This window comes from Parasteatoda tepidariorum, chromosome 6, assembly GCF_982258835.1.
Source record: "Parasteatoda tepidariorum strain Cologne lab strain chromosome 6, Ptep-v5.0, whole genome shotgun sequence".
Classification (NCBI taxonomy): Eukaryota; Metazoa; Arthropoda; class Arachnida; order Araneae; family Theridiidae; genus Parasteatoda; species Parasteatoda tepidariorum.
This window is the reverse complement of record NC_141760.1, coordinates 60,688,328-60,710,552: the sequence shown is the minus strand read 5'-3', so window position 1 is coordinate 60,710,552 and position 22,225 is coordinate 60,688,328. Positions and strand designations below refer to the sequence as shown.

The 22,225-nt window shown below is 24.9% G+C and overlaps 1 protein-coding gene and 1 long non-coding RNA gene across 3 annotated transcripts in view; one reads left to right on the top strand and one right to left on the bottom strand.

The window, feature by feature from the left end:
- The window catches only part of LOC107452296 (uncharacterized), a 163,875-nt gene that overhangs the window by 16,801 nt on the left and 124,849 nt on the right, over positions 1 to 22,225 (top strand). The window lies entirely within an intron of this gene.
- Positions 8,442 to 14,113, bottom strand: LOC147808072 (uncharacterized). 2 transcript variants are annotated; one of them, XR_015434706.1, is made up of 4 exons: positions 13,762 to 14,113; positions 11,877 to 11,937; positions 10,897 to 10,961; positions 8,442 to 8,575 (listed from the first exon to the last, which is right to left on the bottom strand). It is a non-coding gene; the product is annotated as an uncharacterized LOC147808072 (long non-coding RNA). The 2 variants fall into 2 exon arrangements; XR_015434707.1 differs by lacking the exon at positions 8,442 to 8,575 and having other exon boundaries at positions 10,896 to 10,961; positions 11,876 to 11,937; positions 13,762 to 13,892.

The window sequence follows — 22,225 nt, the reverse complement described above, 5'->3', positions numbered from 1 at the left end:
ACTTACTTATTATAAAACTTGCGAAGTAAATCCGTAGTATCAGCATTTCTTGTAAAATCTGTAGTCACAACGGTTTTTTAGCATGAAAAATTGGCTTAAAAAATTTTCTGCGTAAAAGTTGCTAAGTATTTAAGCACTGTGGTCGGTAAGACCGCCGGAAGCAGAGCTTCATTCAACTATTCATTGCTGGGATTTAAATCCTGAGAATCAAGCGCTCTGTCCCTTGGGACGGGACTCCGCAAGTCTAGAGTATTATTCTCAAAAATTTTATTATTTTATTTTTAATCTTAAAAATCTTACATATTGAAATCATATTTCAGTGTAGAATCTTTTGAAACTATAGTAGCTCACTCGTATAAAAATGTATGCAACTTCACTTACCAAGAAATCATGTCTAAAGAAAAATAATAATCAAGTAGAGTTTCAATTTTATAATCGAATCACAGTTTTATTTATATGATGTCTGTCTTTATTATAAAATTAATATTATAATAAAAAAAATTACTTTCATGCTGTAGAGAGTGTATAAATTTAGATATAATTATATGTGAATTCTTGAAACTGGGATTTGAAGTAATAACTAGAGGGGATCCTTAAACTGAACTGAGATCCTGGAAATGGCAATATTTAGAAATGATAAAAAAATTTATCTCGAATCCATTTCTTACTAATAATAAATAGAATCAGCAAACCAGAAACAATATTTTTTACAATCAAATTTATTCCTAACAATTTGAATTGATTACTGCTAATCTAAGAAATTTTTTTTAAAACTAAATGTTCTAATTTAATATTCTAATCAATTAAATATTCTAATTAAAATTTAAATATTCATTTTAAAAATGTTTGATCTACATATTTAGTCATTCTATAAATGTAACCAAAAATTATATTTCATAAATTTATGATGAAAACGTTAAAAAAAAAAACTTTCATATTTTTCGATTGCACATTTTAAAAGAAATGAATAAAACAAAAAGCAAGAATAAACCTTTAGTTCTTAAAACTTATAGATGCCGTTCATCAAAACTTTTAACAGCATATTCTAATATTTTAAAATTTATATTATTTTAAAAATGCTTGTTGTTTTTAAATTATGAAACAAAACTATTTTTTCTAATCAAAAATATAAATTTATTCATTTAAAATTATTTATAATAGTTAAAGTTTAAAATCTAGATTATAATACTGCATGTACCGATCTCAAGAGCAAACAATTTTCAATTCCAGAGCATTCATACATTTAGCTAAAACTACCATCCTTAAAAATATATATCATATATTTTTATTATAAAATAATATTTAGTCAATGTCCAGTTGAGTTTTACATCAAATTTATCTTCGCAGTTTCAGAATTTTTTAGAAAAAATATAATTAACGCATAAACCAAATAAGCCTCATTAAGCTCGCATTCAACAAATCCTAGTGATAATATTTAAAAAAAAGTCAGATCTTTTTTTAAATGCTTAGAGTATCTTCTTTTGCAACTTTTACATTCTCATTTTGTGTTAGATATTCAATTATATTTAATTAAAATATTTTTAATTCAGAATTTTTAAAAAAGTATTAATTTAAAACTAATATTTGTGCAATAAGTATAATACGGTATCTGCGTGTTACTAAGAATGTGTTATGCTCCTTAATTCTCATTCAGAATATTTTAGTGTAGGTATTTAATTTGATTTTAAAAATTCAAAATTTTTAATAAATTCTTATTTTTGTTTATTTTTAATTTAAAATAAAGTTATTAATACAATTATAATTTTTTGATTATGAAAAAGAATGTTTCCAAATGCTCTTAATTCTCTCCACTGGAACTTTAGCAAAAAATATTGATGAATTAAAGGAATTAATTTGATATTTTTTATGTAAGAAAAAGTACTATTTTAATAATGTTTTTTGTCATCTTATGCAGCTTATTTTTTTAAAAGAAAAATTAAATCCTTATTTGAGGTTGAAGCTCAATATGAACGTTTGTTTCATTAATTTAAATTCTAGAACGAAATAAAAAATTCATTAGTTTAAAAAAAATTGGTTTAGAAATGATTCATTTGTAGGAATATAAATCTATTTAAAAATATAAAAAAATTCTCCTCTTTTTGTAGTGCCTCTTCTTATATCTTTGCTTCATTGTTATTTATTTCATAAAACATTTTAAAAGCATCTGAACTACTTATGATGATTTTTAATACAGCTGGAAAAAATAAGTTTGCAAATACTGTAGAGTGTTCCTTCGAAAACATACTTCAAAATTAAGCAGTAACTTTTATGTTGTCTATTTATTATTAAATAAATAGCAAGGAAATAATCAAAATATTTGCGAAGTTTCGCCAAATAAATCAGTTTTTAAAACTGTATAGAAAACATGACTTCATAATGAAAGATTTTTTTCGAACTTATTTTAATGCAAAAAAGTGTATAACTTGTTTGTATTTTTTTGCGGCACAGAATTAGATAAAAACCGTGACTAAGAAAACACACGAAAAATTGAAGAAAATGTAACATCATATTTTATTAAAATATAAATCAATTAAGCACCTATGGCTAATTTCAGAACATGAATGTGCAAAAAATTAGGTGAAAATTTTTTTTTTATTATTTAAAATATGTAAAGGTGAACACGGATTTTTTAAAATCATTTTAAATATGAATACAAATGGTAAGAACTGAATGGAACTAATATTTTAAAGTTCAATAAATTTTCGTAACATCAATTTAAATTTAATATCTGTCTGTAGCAACAATGGAAATTTAAAAAAAATTTATCATGAATCTATGATCAAAATATAGTTAAGACAACAATTTACGTAAACGTTATGAAAAATAAACGAGTAACTTATATATTTTAAATTATTTAATAATATCATGTCTCTTGCCAATAAGACATTTTATGGTGAGAGGTTTATATAGAGCATGATTATTTGAAACAGTTTCAAGCATATAAAACTATATAGCTATAAATCTGCTTACAAAATTTTGTAAAGTATACAGGCATTTAATATTTATTTATTTTAAAGTACTTATCTTTTGGCTATGTATACATAAAATAAAGATAAGATATAGTTAAAGGTACATCAATAATATATATAGATAAAAGATATAGCTAAAAATATTTTAACAATGCACATATAGATAAAAGATATAGCTTTAAGATATAGCTTAAGATATATATACATTTTCAGAATTTCAAAGTTGTCACGATATTATTGTATTCAATATCCCAAATTCAAACTATTATCAGCGATGCACATTTTGAAAATAATAAATGTATAATATTCAAGATCCTGAATCAAATACCAGCGATGAAATTACTTTTAATTTTTTAGTACGTGAATCAACTTCAAGCGCGAAGAAAAAATTTAAAATCATCCTGAATTTTCAATTTTTATCGCTACGTCTGTAATCTATCACACCGTTCTTTGCATAAGCATAAAAAACCATACGTTATTTACATATTTCACCTTTAAGTTTAAACTTACAAATAAAAAATGTCTTTTGAAGATTATTTTTCGAAATCGGATTTAAGCTTATGCATTAATTTTTCGAAAATACCACCTATAGTTCACATATTTTGTAAAATAAATAGCTATCTAATGTTCTTCCTATAATAGTGCATGTGCTTTTTAAGAATATATTGAAACTCCCCAATTCTCTTATTTCAAATATGTCATACATTTCGTTACATTAGCATTCTTTTATTTCATATCTCTTTTTCTGAAAGAAAGAGGCATTTCAAAAGTACCGATATGTGTTTTAGAAATAGTGCAATTTTAAGTTCATGATATTCTGCGTGAGACGAAATAACCTTCTGAAATGACTTTTTGAAAGTAGCAAAGGAGATTTTCTCCATAGAAAAATAATTTTACGCATCCCTTACTTCTATATAATTCATTTTATTACAATAAACATAGATGCATCTTTTTCTCGAAATGCCCGGGTTTCCAATTTTAGGATCTACCAAAGCGATAACCCCAGATACGTATGAAATTCGAGTGTAAAAAATATAAGTTGCTCTGAAGTGAATTTAGTTCGCGCGCGTGTCTTAAAAAGGATACTTCACCAAACAAAAAGTGTTTTCTGTAAATCATCAAATAATTGCATATTTCTGTATTCTAAAAATAAAATAAATCTCATTTCCCTTAAAACATTATTTACAATTTAAGGCTGTGCAAGATAACGTAAAAATTATTTGCAATTTATTACTGAGCTTGTTAAAAAAATTTATTTACAATTTATTACTGAGCTAGTGAACGCAAAATATATTTACAATTTATTACTGAGCAAATTAACGCAAAAAATTATTCATAATTACTACTCAGCTAATCTTGTTTAATATTAATATTTTGTATGATTATTACTTATTGTAAGATAAACTTTTAATGAGCATAAAATTATCATGTAATCGAAGTAGAAGTAATAAAGGCGAAATATTGACAACAGTGCTACAATTTTTAAATCAGCTTAAATTTCTGAATTTTTCATAACTTTTTTTAAAATTTTAAAAATACTCTTAAAAACATAAAATAATTTGTAGAAACATATTTTTCTTTGAAATGGTTCTAAGTGCATTTTCAGCATATATTAACCTGATTAACTTTAAATGCATTTTTCATATTTTTTTTCAATTGCTTTTTCAATTGTTTATTAGATGACCAAATTGTGAAACCTAAGCAGTTAATGGTGATTTGCATAAGTGTTCGTTTTCATTGATATATTTCAAAAGTATTATTGTTGTTGTTTAACATGACGGACGATTGTTAGCATGACATATGGTTAATAAAGGATTGTCGAATGACATGCCAGTTTGTGATTTGATAGGCTGATTTATAAACCAATTAAGTCTCACGCGCGATTAGAGGTAGTGAGTTCGATCCTCACCATCTGTGGTCGAAGTGAGAGTGTGCTGCTTTTACTTCGTTTGTATCACCAGTTATCAGCTGTAATTGAGAACCAGTCATATTGAAATATGAATCAACCTTTCCTTATTCTTGAGTGCCAAAGCTGCATATCACTTTTGTGTATGTTTAGTTTTGAAATCACTTGAACTTGCATGTTGCTCTTGAAACCATTTTGAAATTTGCCAATTTGGCGCATTTTTACGGACTGTCCCCGGGAGTAAGATCACATTGTATATCGAAAAAAAAATTTTATGATTTTTTTTAAATTAGAAAATTAATAAATAATTACAAGAAACATTTTTAAAATTTAAGCAACTGAAATAAATAAAAAATTATATTTTAAATTAAAAAATTAATGCATAATTAAGACACTCTTTGCAAATTGATTAAGCCAACCAAAATAAATTAATAATATTTCGCATTAGAAAATTTATAAATAATGATAATAAACGTTTTTACTTAAATTTGAAAATTTAAAAAAAAAAATTACTAATATTTTATATTAGAAAATTTGTAAATAATTATAAGAACATTTTTTGCGAATCGAAAAAATGAACAAAATAAAAGTATTGCTATTTTATATCAGAAAATTAATAAGTAATTATCAGAATTTTTTTCCAATTGAAATAACTGTGCATAATGAATAAATTTTATTTTAAATTAGGAATGAAAATTTAACTTATCAATTTTGCAATTATATCCCTTTTAAATTAGGAAGTTAATAAATATTTATAAAAAACTTTTGCAAGTGGAAATGACTAAACAAATTAAATGGAAAAAAATCGAAAATCTTTGTCGCTAGAGTGAAGTTAAACTATAGTTCAACCTCAACAAACATGCCTTAAGCTTTTTCTTGAGCCCTTAAAACCTTTCGATCAAAGACATTGTAATTACTTTTTAAGTAGCTTAGTAATTCTCATAACTTCACAATAAACTGTTGTTTTTTCCATCAAAGCAGATTTTTTTTCTTAGAATGTTGAAATTATTTACTAATCATTTACTAATCATTTACGAAATCATGTACTAAGAGATTTCTGTTTGCTCACGCACGTGTTTTCCACGTTCAAACAATTCTCTTATGATTATTTCATGATCTATTTGTGAACATAAATTATTTTGTTTTAGTAATCACTTTAATTTCAGTCACTCGATTTAATCACTTAATTAAAATAACACGTAAAATGAAGTTTTATTGCTATAACCTAAGTTATTCGGCAACCCCTGCAACTTCTCGTACTATTTTGCTATATAAATTTGTATTTAAAAAGCTCAAAAGAAAAATTGCTGCTACAGTCATTAAATATTTTTTTTCCAAAATGATTATTCAGTAATAATATGAAAAGCAATTTCTTAGTAATATTTCACAATAGTAATATTTCACAGTTTTGTATTTATTAATTTAAGTACATGTTTTATTTCAACACAGTTTTACATAAATATAGCAGTATAATAATTGCTTAACAATTAATAAGTTTTGCCTTATGTTCTAAGCCTTACATTTTGATTATAGCAATAAAAATCAAAAGTCAATAAGAGTAATATTTTTGAATAAATAAATGAAAAAAATTCCGAAAATTTATTATTTTATAATTTTTATTAATTTCATGCTGATGACAACCAAAGAAACTCCTCTACAGGTGGGAAAACTTAATCACCATACCTGATAAATTTCTACGATTATAAATCCCGTGATAAGACATATATGTAATGATGCATATGTAATACTCGTTACATTTAATTATAGTATTAAATTTTTATTGTACAGGGACAAAATGTCTCATAAATAACTAATGTTAAGATATGAATATATATATTAGGCTATCTAATTATTTTAGAGTGGAATACCTACAAGTGACGTAGTTAAGGTAGCTCAATCCTGATTGGTTGTAGAAACGAGGCATTTGTTTACTTTAGCAACTGTTCTCTCCATTCTATTTCAAGTAAGCTAAGCCCGATAAATATCAATTCTCTTAAGTGAAACATTCGATATTTTTTCACGAATCTTCTTTCGCAAAGATATAATTTCTTTCACTATATATTTCTTACTTAACACTAAGACGAGCACGAAGCAGTGTAGAATATAAACAAACTAATTATGCATCGAAGTTTCCTAAATACGCAAAACAAAATCATATTACAATCATAATAAAATAAATAAATCCATTTAATTAACATCACGTTAATTAATTAACATTTAATGAACATCACTCCATTTAATTAACATCACGTTAATTAACGAACTAACTTATGTGAGAAACTTGGCTCAGCTTTAACGTCCCAACAAGCACACAACTTTTGGGCTAGTGAAGGGACAATGCCGGCTCACCTAAAGTGCCATTACGGCGGGCTTTTCATTGCCGTATCGGTTCCGTTAATAAAGTGAAATCTGGGCCAGAATGAGGGCCAGTGCATGGCATTTCAGGCAAACTTCTGGCAATCGTTGAAGGACCGGGACTATTTTGTTGCCTCTGGATTGCTTTGCCATTTTTGCCTGTTAAATACCGGGGAAAAAATTTTTTTTCACAGAATAAAGAGAAAATTGCCGTAAAGGCTTTTATTGAACCTTTATGATGTCTTTTTTGCCTTTTTATCAAAAGCTGAATACGTTCACTGGCATACGTCGTTGCCTCGCTTGCCGTTAAGGCACCTTAACTGTAGGCTGATTAGAAAACGTCTATGCCGTTTTCGCCCATATCGCACCTTTATTTCAGGTGTTTAGGCGAACTTCTTTGCCTTATTTACCAATGCACCACCCTTAACTCACCTCAAACTCGGTTCAATAGAAAGTTTTAATGGCGTCCTTGCCGGTATCACACCTTTATTTTAGGTGTCTCGGCATTTTTTTTATTTTTTATTATTAGAACTTAGCTTTTAATTTCAAAGCCTTCTTGCTGCATTTTGTTACAATTCTTATTTAGGGAACATAAATTGTCACGAGTGTTTGTTCTACTCGGCTGATATCAGTGATAGTAATTTATTGATTCTTAGCTTTTTATATTGTAATATAATAACAACTGTCATTACATTCATACTGTTTTAGGACAATATAAAAAACAAAATGGTGTAAAACAATTATTTAATTTATAACCAAATGTCCAATGAATCTTCGTACAATAAAATAGACTTTTTTTATTTCATTTTAAACAATTATAAGCGCTATCATTTAAAGTAGAAGCATATAAAAAAAAAATCTTTTTGAATTGAGTATTTAAATTTTTTAAGCATTTTGAGATAGAGGAAATTAAGTACAAATTTTTATTCTAAAATAAAACACAATGCAACTCAATAAATAAGTTATTTAAGTTTTTAAAATAATGCTTATATATTTAAAACCTACATCTAGCTTTTATTGATAGAAACTTACACACAAAAGTTTATTTATCCTATAATTTTGTGTATATTCATCAAGTCATTAATTTTATTAAATATTAGATAAACAGTATATATCATAAATAGTTTTTTCAAAAAAAAATATTTTGTACTAGTAAATAATACACCATTTTAGTAATTTTAAATATATAAAAGCAGGAATTTTAACAACAATAAAGCTTAAAATAAACCATGAAGGAGTTTTATTTCCTTGTAACAAATCAATACATCTGTATACACTATTTACATATGGACAAATATATTTTCTTGATCCCATTCCAGAAGCTTTATTTCAATGAGCCTTTTTCCTGCAAAAAATAAAGCAATTTATTTTACTATAGATATATTAAATGTTCACAGAAAAAAAAAATATCATTGATTTAAATCAACTGATTTTTTAAAAGCCATGGATTAAGACAAGCTGATTATTTTTACAAAAAATTATTAATTTAATTATAAAAATATGATATTGAATTTAGTTAATAAATATGCATTCTTTAGGTTGCATTTAAAAAAAACAACTAAGATCTGATTTCAGAGATAATGATAGTATTTCACTAAGAAATAATAAAAGAGATATGTATGTAAATTATTATAGTCATACATCCCTTTAATGATTATACTTAAGAAAAGTATTGATTTAAAGAAATAGATTTGAAAAAAATCAATTACTTAAATAAACTTATCATTTAACTATTATAATTATAAATACTTTTTATACTATGTAACTAATAAAAACATTATTTATAGTATGTTTAATTCAAGTCTTTTTTTTTTCCATTAATAAGGTTATTTACTAAGAAATGATGAAAGGGATATGCAAGCAAATTATTATTTTTTAAAATAGATCAACTGCCAAACATATTAAAATTATTCACATTTCATTTTTTAATTATTTAAATGCAGTTCATATATATGTAGCTCATAGATATCAAGACTTATTCTACCCAAAGTAATTTAAAAAAGTTTTTTCAGCAATGCAATCTGATCTAAACTAATTTAATCTGCTTTAGATATCTAATTGAAAAATAGTATCACAAACTTTAACATTCATTAGCAAATTGAGAATGAAAAACATAATTATAATTCTATTTATTCAATTAGTTTTGTAATAATTAAATAATTTTAACCATCTTAGTTAGAAATGTTAACTATTGTAGCTATAATAATATTTTAAAGTAATGTTAAGTGTTATGAAAACAATTCATTCAATGTTTTGAATGGTAAACGTAGAAAAAAAAAATTTTTTTTAAATGATTTTCTTAAACCCAACAATTTATTAACAATATTCATGTTATATTTAATTTTATTTAATGCGACATTATATTAATAACCAAATTGCTGGTACATTATACATTTATCAGTTAACTGTAAAAAAAAAATTAACAAAAAAGTATAATTTGCTCTAGATATAAATTTTTTAATTCCAAAAACAAAGCTTGAATAATTTTTTTAATTCTATTAATGAGCGATTCGTAACAGTTTGAGATTGATAATTAGGAAATGTTAATAGTACTTCTGTAACCAGTATCAATTATTTAATATTATTTCATACCAATATTTATTTAAAATCTGCAATTAAATTCGTGACATCCTTAATAAATTACTTTTAAGTGGAGTTTCAATTATTTTGAAAGGAAGGCAAAGTAAATATATGTGTCTTGGCATATATATATATATATATATGTATATGTATATATATATATATTACATCAGAAATACAAATCTTTTGATTATTCAAACTGATAGTTTTAGGAACTGCATTAGTATTTGTAGAATATGTGATGTTCTGAACACAGACATTGTCAGAAATCAGAGCAAAAAGCTAAAAAAACATGAGAATAAAGTTGTTTTTTTTTTCTTTATCAGGAATTCAGAAATTTCAGGACTATGAACTCGGATATTATTTAACTTATTAAATAAACTATTATGCTAAAATAAATGGAGAGAAAATTTATACTTTATTATTAAACTATTAGTATAAAAACTTGCTTTTATTATATCTTTCCTTATCAATTTTGTTTTTTTTTTATCAAATAATTATAATGCACCATATAAGAAAACACTTTTTAATTATCATTCATATAAAATATATATGATATATTGCCTTAAATATATAAAAATTTATATTATGTTAATGGATTAAAAAATAATTATGTTCCATGAAATTTAATTACATACTAATATCATAAATTATACACATCTGAATAATAACATTAATTAAACAATATTGAAATATAGCATTTCTATATTACGGGCAAGCAAGGTAGAGAATCATTCTTTATGGTATCACTAAAATCAAATTTAAATGCTGAATGTTTATTTTGCTTGCTAAATAAAGCTGCATACTTAAATATTTAGTTCTTTCCTTTTTTATTAGATATTTTGTTAATATATTTAAAGAAAAGAGTAGATATTTTTAGTTGTTTATTGAAAATATTAATTAATAGTTAAAGGAATAGTTAAATGCTATGAAAGACCTTGAATTGGCTCGGTTAATTTCAATTGGCTTAAAATAATGTCCCACAAATTGTTTTAAAAAAACACAAAACCCCCAGTTTAAACAAAAAAAACTGGTTTCTTTTCAACCATATGGTAACCTAAGGTAAAATATAAATTTATTTCTTACCATCCTTTTTGTTGATTTTTAAATTTTGAGTTTTATCTTCATTGTTGATCTTCCATCCTGACTCCCTATGAAAGAAAAAAAAAAACTATAATTAGAATATGATAGTTGTAAAATTAGTTAAAACAAAAACAACAAAATCGAAACATTAAAAAAAAAACTGTTTCTAAAATCATGTATGAAGATTAATGTAAATATTTTTATTTCAGTTATGGAATATGACAATAAGTTCATTGTTTATCATTTATCTTGTTTATACTCTAAGCATGTGGTGTGTTAGAGGAACTAAATGTGAATTGGTAAATTCAATAAAACTTAGCACGAGCTTGTAGGGGAATACTTTTAGCCTTTCAGCCCAAATTTAATGTGGACAAAGTTTTTAATTTTTTTCATGTATTTTTTTAAGTAAAAAATATTTGCTAAAATAATTGCTTTAATACGAATATTATATGCTGGTGAAACTTATGGAAAAATGAAATGTTATATAATATTATCATTTCAAATAAAATAACGAAAAATATTTCGTTATTCATTCATAACTTTACGTAGTTATTTTAACAGTAAAAATAATTTCTTTTAAAATTTTGTTTTCTAACTAATTAAAAAAATAGAATGATAAAAAAATGTTATAACAGGCATGAAAACAGAGAAAACAAATACTAAAATATCGTAATGATATAAAATTGTCAGCACATCTTTTCACCTAATTTATACATTCATAAAGTGCATTTTTCATTTATTACGAAACCTTATTAAGAAATTATTAAATAAGAATATTGCAAAAATATAAATATAAAAGCTTATATGAGTAATAAAAACACTTGTTATTAATAAAGACTGTGTTAGAGAAATACATAAAGTGAACTTAATTTTGATAAGCACAATAATTATTAATTAAAAAAATCAAAATTCTTTTGCAAATCAAAAATATGTGATTTAATTGAAAAAAATATTAATATTTAATGTTTCACTATGTTCTTACCTTATTTTGCTGTTGATGGCTGTTGATCGCTGGATTAGCATTTCTTGGATCTTTCGCCCTGTCTTTCCATAAAAGAAAAGGAATAAATTAGAGTATGATCGTCATAAAAACAGTTAAAAATCAACAAAATCAAAACTGTTTCTAACTAATTATATTTTATAATTTTTGTTAAAAACAATTTTTTGATTTAAATGAAATTAATTTTGATTTAAAGGAAAGAGAAGGATCATATATTAAAATTACGGCGAATATTTATATTTTTGGTAACTGACGATAAGTTGAATGTTTACCAAATTTTACCTTACCAAATTTTCTCTTAAAATTTTTTTGATTCTAATTTAGAAAAAGAACTAGTCTTTTAGCCAATTAGAATTAAAATAAATAGATAAATTAGAATTAAAATAAATAGACAAATTCTAAATAAAGCTTTTGTTAGTTAGGGCTCCCTCTCAATTTTAAAAATAAAATTTCCTGAATTTTTGAGGAATAGTTTCCAACAACTTTTAGAATATATATTTCCCCTACACAGTTATCATCATAAATTTTAATTAAACAATTAATAAAAATTCTTTTTTGTAGAAAATGTATACACTTTCTTAAACACAAAATTGTCAAAGGTGAAGGCTGAACAGGTATATTTTAGAATTAACAACCATTTAAAAACTCAAAATAGTAAATTAAGAAGAAGATAAATTACATGAGATAAATTATAGATTTTGCACAATAACTGGAAAAAAAGAATTAGTAATCGTCTTTATAGCATTGAGGACCAACAATATTTAATACAAAAAGCTTTATTTCATGAAAAAATTATTATACAGAAAATATTATTATACTTATGAATAAATTTTAAAAATAATAACCATGAAATAATATTCTAATTTCTATTCAAAAAAATTGAACGTAATTTTAAATTAAATTTGCTTTATAACAAATTCAGTTTTACAACATAATAATTTTATAACGAATTAATTCATTTTAAAACAAATTTAATCGTAAAATTAAACTTAATATAAAGATTTGAAATGTTCTTATACCTCTACAGCAATTCATTAAATGCAAAAGAAGTATAAAAACAACAAAATAAAAATTAGAAATACTGTCCTTTTATTTAATATGTCATTTTGTTATTTATTTATTTATTTAGAACAAAGAATATATTATATTGAGTATCAATACAAATATTTAAATTGTTTAAAAATATATTCTGAAAATACTCAAAAAAACTTTAAAAGTGGAAGTGTTTAGTGGAACAATTTTTACATATTTACCAGCGTTATTATTATTTTTTTTAATTTAAAAAAGTCAAAGCAGAAAAATATCAAAATTAAAGTATAATTTAAATATAAAGTAACTAATTAGAGATGAGAAAATTTAAACTCTTACTATTTATTTATTTATTTTATGGTGGTTCAAAAAATATTTCTTCTTATATCTAATCAAAATTATTATTTGAAACAATAAGTGACACCCGCGGTTTAGATAATTCAAATAATGTTTTTTAACAATCCTTCAGAGAAAAAATATGGCTACCGAAATGAAGTAAATTATTAAATTAATCAATGCTTCCGAAAAATGAAAGAAGCATTTTTAATTAATGCATAAGAAATCATAAATTTTTCTTTTATTAGATAGAGTTAATTGAACTTTTATTTATTAAAAAAATCGTCTAATTCATTTTAGAACTAAACTAGCAGCTTAAACTAAACAACAGGAAAGCATAAGATAAAATAGCCAACTGAAGTATTATAGTTATAAAACATAATTTCTAAAAACTTAGCAAATAAAATCAAAGCGAATTAAACTAATTTTAAAAAGCTATTTAATAAATAAGTTAAAAAATTTTTTAAATTACATGAACTAAAGAGAAAAAACTTGTTACTTACTTGCTGAGAGCACCATTTCTATTTTTCGAAGAAAGAAGAAAACTAGGGGCTACGTTTATCTCCTTCTTTTTACACCCTTTTCGCCAAATGAATCTTTTAGCTTGTTCTATAGATACAAGTAATCAACGACCACCTACTGAGCAGCTTTTCCGTACTTGAAAGGGATGTTTCTTAGAATTGGGGGTAGGGGACAAAATGTGCTGCCCCACATTCTTTTTAGTTCAAGGACTTCAAACATACTTATCTGGTGATTTCAAACCGTAATGAATATCTATTTTGAATTCTTAAAGACAATTTCTGGTCCTCATAATAAAAAATTAATCTGCACTAAAATATTTTATTAACTAATAGCGATAAGCAAGCTTACTAAATTAAAAAATTATTGAAGTCAAAATTCATTTGAGTACTTTTCGTAAGAAAAATTTTTAATACATATAAACTGGGAAATAATGCTTACATATATATTTTGATTTGCGGAGTAGTAAATTAGAATATCGTTTCTTTATAATGAACAGTAAAGATTCCATAATTAAGGACGTTTAAGTAAATAAACCATTTTTTAGGTTTCATCAGCTTTTTAACAATTTTAGTACGTAAAAACACGTTCTACTTTTATGAAATATTTTTTATAAATAATTAAATAACTTTAATTGGGCAAATTTATTTACATTAGCAAACTGGCTGTGTAAAATATAATATTAGCACTACAAAATTATAAATTTTTAAAAAAATATACATATATTTTCGTCTAAAAGTCTTTATAAATCACTCCCCGAGTTAAGAATTTTTTTGTTTTTGTTTATGAATGAATGCATGACGACTGGTTTTTTTTATATCATTCAATTACATTACTAAAAAATAATTATATTTTTAGTTGAAAGCTAATGATCAGAAAGATTTAAAATCCTAAATAACCAACTGCAACAAATTCATTACCTTGGATACTTAAAGCAAAAATTTGAGGTTACTTTATTTTTCTACTAAATACTTACTTCTTTTAACTATCTTTATAAGGATAATGATGTTCTTTTAACTTTCTTACAGATGATATTCATACGATGAAATTCTATTTAGCTATGCATATTTATACTTTCTATGGCATTAAAATTCAGGATTTTTAAATTCTTTAACATAAAAATCGTAACTTTAACTTTAAAACTTTATTTTATTTACGTTTAAGCAACAACATTGATTTTAGAAATCCATTATTAGTTTTCAAACAGTTTTATTTAGTTTATATTTTAAATTTATACTTTGAAACACACTTATATACACGCAGTTTATATTTCAAAACATGCATCGAAATTTTTTGAAGTAACATCAGTTTTTATTTTGCTATTATTTGCATAGCTATAACACATGAAAAACGTTATTTTTTATTTTATCATTTGAAACTTTAAATATTTCATTAAATGCATAGTTAAAAATTACCTGTCTATATTTTGTTTAAAAATCATTCCATTTATACAAAAATAAAAAATAGCAGGCTTTACCCTTTTCTTACTCCGCTCACTCCCGTAATTGCTTATCGTTCATTCATCATTGATTTTTTTTCTTTATATATACTTCCTTAAGCTGCAATATTTTTCACTTTTCGCAAAACACATAACATTTTATTTTCAAAATATACAAGTATTGCAGCTTTATGTAAGAACATTTTGCTAAGCATAATGAAATAGAGGATTTAATAAATTTGAAAAATAATTATCTGTACTTGAAAGAAAAAAAAAACTTAAGGAATTTAGATTGTGTAACTCAACTGGAAGAAAAAAAAATGAGAAGTAATATTACTCGTTAACAAGACTTATTGAAGTTTAAACAGGGAACGGTTTTAGCGTTATTTATTAAGTTTATTGTTTTTAAAATTTCAATATAATTATTAAGAGTGATATTAGGCAACAAACAAATCTCTCTCTCTCTGGCTGTCTTTCGCTACTTTTTATTGACAACAACTTGAGCGCATGTTTATAAAATAAATTTTTTATGACAATGGATAAATAGTCAATGGTCAATATTTAAAGCAAAAAAACTTAAAGAAAGATATAACGAATGAGTATTTAAATTTTCAATTGCTTTCAAACATATTGGAATTTCAAAACAAAATTCTTGTTAAGTTTACACATAAATCCGCCTTTTCAGCAAATTAAATTTTAACCAAGTTACCTTTCAGCCAACTACGCGAAGAAAAAGTTTTTCTTAAATTACCGCATTCTATGATAATAACATTTTTTCAAAACAAAACCATAGCTCTGTTAATAAAACCAAGTATTTAAACCATTTATTTGGTAATTTTTTTGTTAAAATGATAGCAGTTAACCGGATACTCTAGCTTTCAAAATTATAGCTCTTTTAACCTCACATTTAGTAAAAAATATAAAACTGAATAGTAAATTTTTCTGAACAAATGGTTTTTATACAGTGCTCTAAACTATCATGGTAAAATTATAAAATTTTACCACGTTTTTCGCATTTCAACTCATATTATAAAATCTAAATTTTTTATTACTTTACCGAAAACATTACTAAACCACTTCGTTAAAAAATACTGAGCTTTTTGGTTTTTCCCTATAGCCGGAAATAAAGTAAGTTTTACAATATTTTGGTAGTTTTGATTAAATTTTCTTTTCTAGCAAACATATCAACCAATCGCAGTATTTTTTTATTAACAATTAGTGATTTTTAAGTTAACAATCGAAATCGAAATTTTCTCTACAACTCATCATAAGAACAATCACGTGAAAAGAAAAAGAAGAAGAAAAAAGGTGCGTAAAAGGCAATAATAAAATTGCAATTAATTTTCGAACATATTTAATTTCAAGATCAAAATTAGCCTTTACAGAGCGCAAAATTTCTAATTAGTATTTGCATTTCTGTGTTCTACAAAGCAGCCAGTACAGTATTTTTTTACACCAGATTTTGCAGATAACAATTTCCAAACTAATTATAGAATAGTCATTTTCATTTTCATCGCACTCTCTGTTCATTTTTCTGTAATCCTTTGTAATTTTATTTTATAACTGTTGTTGAACAGCCAACCCGAATTTGATCTCATGGTTACCAGTGTTCAACTTTATATCCTTGTAATTTTGAATCTAAACCAAGAAATAAGAGAACTCCTGTACAAAAGTATCGGGAACGAATTGCCTTCGTGGAGAACTTTTTCATGGTGAGATAAACCACGAAAACCTCCCGTGATTAGCAAGACGAAGATGGGACTCTAATAATCCACGATGCGTCTATCACTTGGAATATTTTATGTCAGCCGGGTACGAAATTCGTATCAACCAGCAATTCTTAAGATTCAAATCCTCAAAACTCATTAGTTGGCTAGCGTTCCTTCCCCTCTGGTGAAAGTAAAAAGAAAAAGGTCAGTCTGTAAAACAATGAATTCCAAGAATTTCAAAAATTATCTTCTTTATTTTTAATTATATCATTTCGAGATGCTTTTTGATTTTCGAGATGCTATCATGATTTTTTTCATGACTCTTAGAATTCTTTACTTAAGATAATAGTGTTGAAGTTAATCTAATCGATTAAATTGGTCTAATCGAAAAGTGCGAACGCATAAGAACCTAGAATAATAGCATTAACACTGACCATTCCTGAAAATTCCTTTTATGTGAAGTTGGAAAAATAAACTGATTGTTAAATTAACGTGAAACGAGCAGATATTAATAAATTTCCTTCTCTGTCAGAAAACTGAATAAATTTCCTTCTCTGTCAGAAAACTGAAAAGGTCACTGATACCGCCACTGTTTTGGGGTTTTCAACTTACCGTTACATTTTATCAAACACTGTTTGATTTAGAAACTTCAAATTACGTTAATATGTAGGAAATTGAACGGAGATTACAATGGAATTAAAAAATAATTCTAAAATTAAGTCAAGATTATTTTTACTCTTATACTTGTTAGAAAAGTAACATGCGGGCCGCTCTGTGACCGCAAGAATTCAGCTGCGGAAGTTAAATTTGGTATGCTGAAAGAGCCAAATTTCTTTTTAACCGTAACATAGAGTCTTTATTTCCTTTTAAAAACTCTTATTTGTTTGAAAGTTATTACAATTTAAAAGTTTTTTTTTCATTTTTTCTTTAACTAATAATTATTTATTGATTGTTGTGGAAAAAGTTTTAATTTACGCGATTTTCATAATATCCCTCTTGACTTAATATTAAAAATAATGAAAATAAAGAAAAAAATATTATATAGAAAAAGGCTAGGTGTTGCCAAATATAAAACTTCGACATTTTATACCGACATTTGAAAATATGTGTAGAATAAAGAGAAATAAGAATTGTTTCTTATATGATCGGTTAACAAGAAAAAATTACTTCTAATTTATAAATTCTTTTCATTGTGTCGCACACTCTGCCTTTCTAAAATGTAATTTTTTTAAGCGCAGTTATTTATCATTCAAATCCAGCTATCCTTTTTATTTTGTCAAAATTAACAAGTTAATATAATGAACTTAAATAAAAGTATAATAATTTTACATTAAGCAAATAATTTTTAATCGACTTTTCAGGAAAAAAAAAACTTTTAAGAACATTGTTAAGAACAGTTTGTGCCAAATGCCTCTAGATCTGAGAGAATAAAAAAACGAATTTGCGCGCGGGCATAAACTGCTTTTTCCATAGAACATCTTCAATGCGTAATAACTCTCGGCGAGACCGTTTTTCCTTCTTCTTCATTTGTCAAAACTTAGGAATCCTTAAAATGCAACTGCTGGCAATCCAATCGTAATTTTTACTTAAAAAAGTGGAAGAAAACAATTTGTACTTGATCTTCAATTATTTCAAACTTGATGAATGAGATTCAACTACAGGGATTATCGAGCGTAGCGAACAGGTGACGGTGCCTCCATGTAGAAAACAAGGATACATAAAAATAAATTGTGTCGAACAACTATTATCAGTAAGCGTATGATTAATATTTAAAATTGTCTCTAAAAAAGGACTGTAGAAGCTGATCAATTGATAAAAATTTATCTGCTGCAGTCAAGGTATAAATTATCGTCACTATCTGAAAAACATTTAATATATTTAAATATTTGCATGTTTACGAATTATGACCTGTTTTTGAATTTTTTTTAAATTAACGTCAAACTTTAACCGGATTTCAATAAATTAGTTCAAAAAGAACTGCACTCTTTAAAAAGGAGGTATGAAAATGATTCATTGGATTCGTTTTGTACTATGAAAATTGCCAAGTCGATTCGGCAGCATGAAATACTATTTCATTTTTCACCAGTTTATGGTTAAAAGAGCTCCACTTAGTTCTAATTACATAATCATTCAATTTCGTCTAAATAGTTATGCCTTTTCTGAAATATTGATTTGCAAATTTACCGTAAATTTAAAACTATACCTACAGTTTAATGGGACAAACAGATAAAATTTCGGTTCTCTTACCGTTATTTTAATATTTCAGCCATATTTCTGTTATTAGTTCCTAAGATTTAAAACATAGCACAATTTTAAAATTTGTTAACCCAAAACCCCTTGTGAGAAAAAAACAATGTTTTTAATTCATGTATAGGAAACATTTTGCAAATGACATTTTGAAAATGATTAAATATATGTTTATTATTTTGTATTGTTATGTTTCTTTCATTTTTCTACAACTAGGGAACATTACTGGAAAATGAGTAATTTTTCACACAATGCATTTTTATTTAAATCTTATATCGACTTCGTAGAAGAAAAAATCGGTGACTTTTTTTCAATCCTGCTGTAACTTTTGTATTTTTTCCAGCTTTAAATACAATGCTATTTTTATTAACACTTGAATTGAAGTATGTGACGAATGTAGTGTAAAGAAAGATTGAAACAGAGAAATTTAATGTTTAATTTTGTCTAATTTGCTATTTAAAGAATTTAGTTTCAAAATAAAACTCAATAACGCAATTATGGTTTTAAATAACTACTCCGCTATTTAATTGGTTAAGGCAATATGCAGTAGAACATTTTTTTATTTATGTCACATTTTATGCTAGAATAAATAGTGCAGACCCTTGCCACACATGAATGATAAATTTGCTTGACTATAGTAAGCAGAAGGGAGAGGGGGGGGATATTGTCGCCGCAGTGTCCTCAATTGGTTATGCCTGGACAAAAGCCATTAAGTGTTCTGTCATTCTGTGTAAATTGGCGAAATTCTATCAAAGTTAAAAGAAAGGCAACCCTACAAGACCCTACACTTTATATTTTCTGCCATCTATCCGCAGGACTCGAAAACACGTCTAAAGTAAAAAATAAAAAACAGCGCCATCTATGTATTGCATTCAAAACAGTTTTTTTTCCTTAATGTATATAAACTATTTTAAAAATAAATTAATGCTGCATGAAAAAATATTTTTGTAATGCAAATAAAAAATAATTATAATTAACGTTTTGAAAGTATAATTTTAATCTTTATTTATATTCTGTATTATAAGTTTTTAAAAAAAATTATTTGCTTAAAATTTTGAAGTTTAATTAATAAAAATATCCAAATGTATTTTTATTACTTAAAAACGTATATTTAAGAATAAAATTTCCTAAACAATTATTATTTTCAAGTATTGCTTAAAAGTTTAGGGGAAAAAAAGTTATTTACTTTATTAGACTAGACATTTGCTATAAACAGTCAGAAAATTTAAACACGATTTTTTTAAAATTCAAAATTCTTAAGACCATTTAAACTATTTTGAATCCAGTTTTTAAGAAGTAAGTGATTAAACTAAGATATTAAATTTGAAATGAATATTAAAATTAAAATAAAATAAAAAACAATTTATATAAATAAAACGTTTACTATTATAAATGGTATACATTCATTATTACAAAACACTTAAATTGTAATAAAAGTTAGTAAATTAATGTAATAAAAAAGCCCATCTCATTAAAAATCCTTGCTCTAAATTCAAGATATTTATAATTTCTAGGAGGATTTAAGCAATTTACAATATTTTTTTATTCATTTATTTTCTATAAATAGATTTTTTTATTTACATGAATTTTAAACTTACCTATTCATTTTTGTTTTAGAGAAGGTTTAAAAAAGGAGTCATAGTCTGGAAAAAATTTATGTTAATTTCATTTGGGGCTTACAGTAATAATTTTCAAGCGACCAAAACATAAACAATGGGAAAAGTTTTCATATCGCTTCTTCCTAAAATGACAAAAAATAGACAATGACGGACCTTTAGCCTTTTACTGCTATCAAATAAATTATACTAGATTTTTTTTTTTTACCATGAATTACAAAAATGATGGATTTTTTATTGAATCCTTTAACGTTAAAAATAAATGTATCGCTTATTCAATAAAAAAATAATAATAAGTCTTCAATAAGAAAAAGTCTTCAATAAGTATTCAATTCAATAAGTCTTTCTTAAGTACATGTTTAATACAATAAATTTAACAAAATTTTATAATAAACAATCGAAAAAATAAAAACTTTTTCTCAATGAACAAAGGAATTGTTCTAGTTAAAAGTATTAATATTTATTCTTATTTTTAAGGGAATATGTATTAAATTTTTCTAGAAAGAAAGAATATATTATATTTCGAGTTAAAAATTATACTTCAGAAAATGATTTCAAAAAGAAAAAATAAATAATTATATATATTTATTTAAAAATTTTAATAAAATTTAAAATGATTATTTTTTAATAAAATTATTTTTTTAAAAAATATAATAGGTAATACCACATAAAGTATATTTAGATTATAGTAAAATAATATAATTCAAGTTTTTAATATTCTATGTAAAAAATTAGCAGTTTTCAAAGAATAATAAAAGTTGTTTTTTTCCTCTCAAAAATACGGTTAACGTTTTATGGATTTTTTCCATTCTCTCCTGATTTTTTTCAAATTTTTGAGTTAAAAGCACATTTTTTACCAACTCTGCATCTATTCATTATTAATCTATTGTAACATTACACTTAATTAACGGTATACAATAAAGGTCCTGTAACTAATTAAGTGTAAGAGGCCAAATAACGGTATACAATAAAGGTCCAGTAACTAATTAAGTGTAAGAGGCCAAACAACGGTTTTATTTTTCGGGCCTGTATAGGTGAAGAGTTATTCCGCCTCTTCCTGAAATGCCTCAAAACAAACGATAAAGGACCCTATTGTACTTGCCTTTTGCCGTTACCCTACCTAGAATGCCAGCTTACGGCCTTACGTTTGCCGTGAGGTGTGTGCTTACTGGGGTGCCATTTTGCTTATAAGCGATCAGCTGGGGCTGAGATCATAGGTAACATTTGTGGGAATCCGAGATCGTTTTCTTCTTCTTGATGTGCAAGTATACAATTGTGATATTTTCCTTTTATACATATTTAATTTGACATTTTTGAAGTCTTTAAACAAAAGAATATGTAGTTATACTATAATAATTCCTTCTAAATCTCGAATTAAAACATTAACGCACTAATTTCAAAATATAAATGTTTACTTAATCTTTGACTTCAACCACGC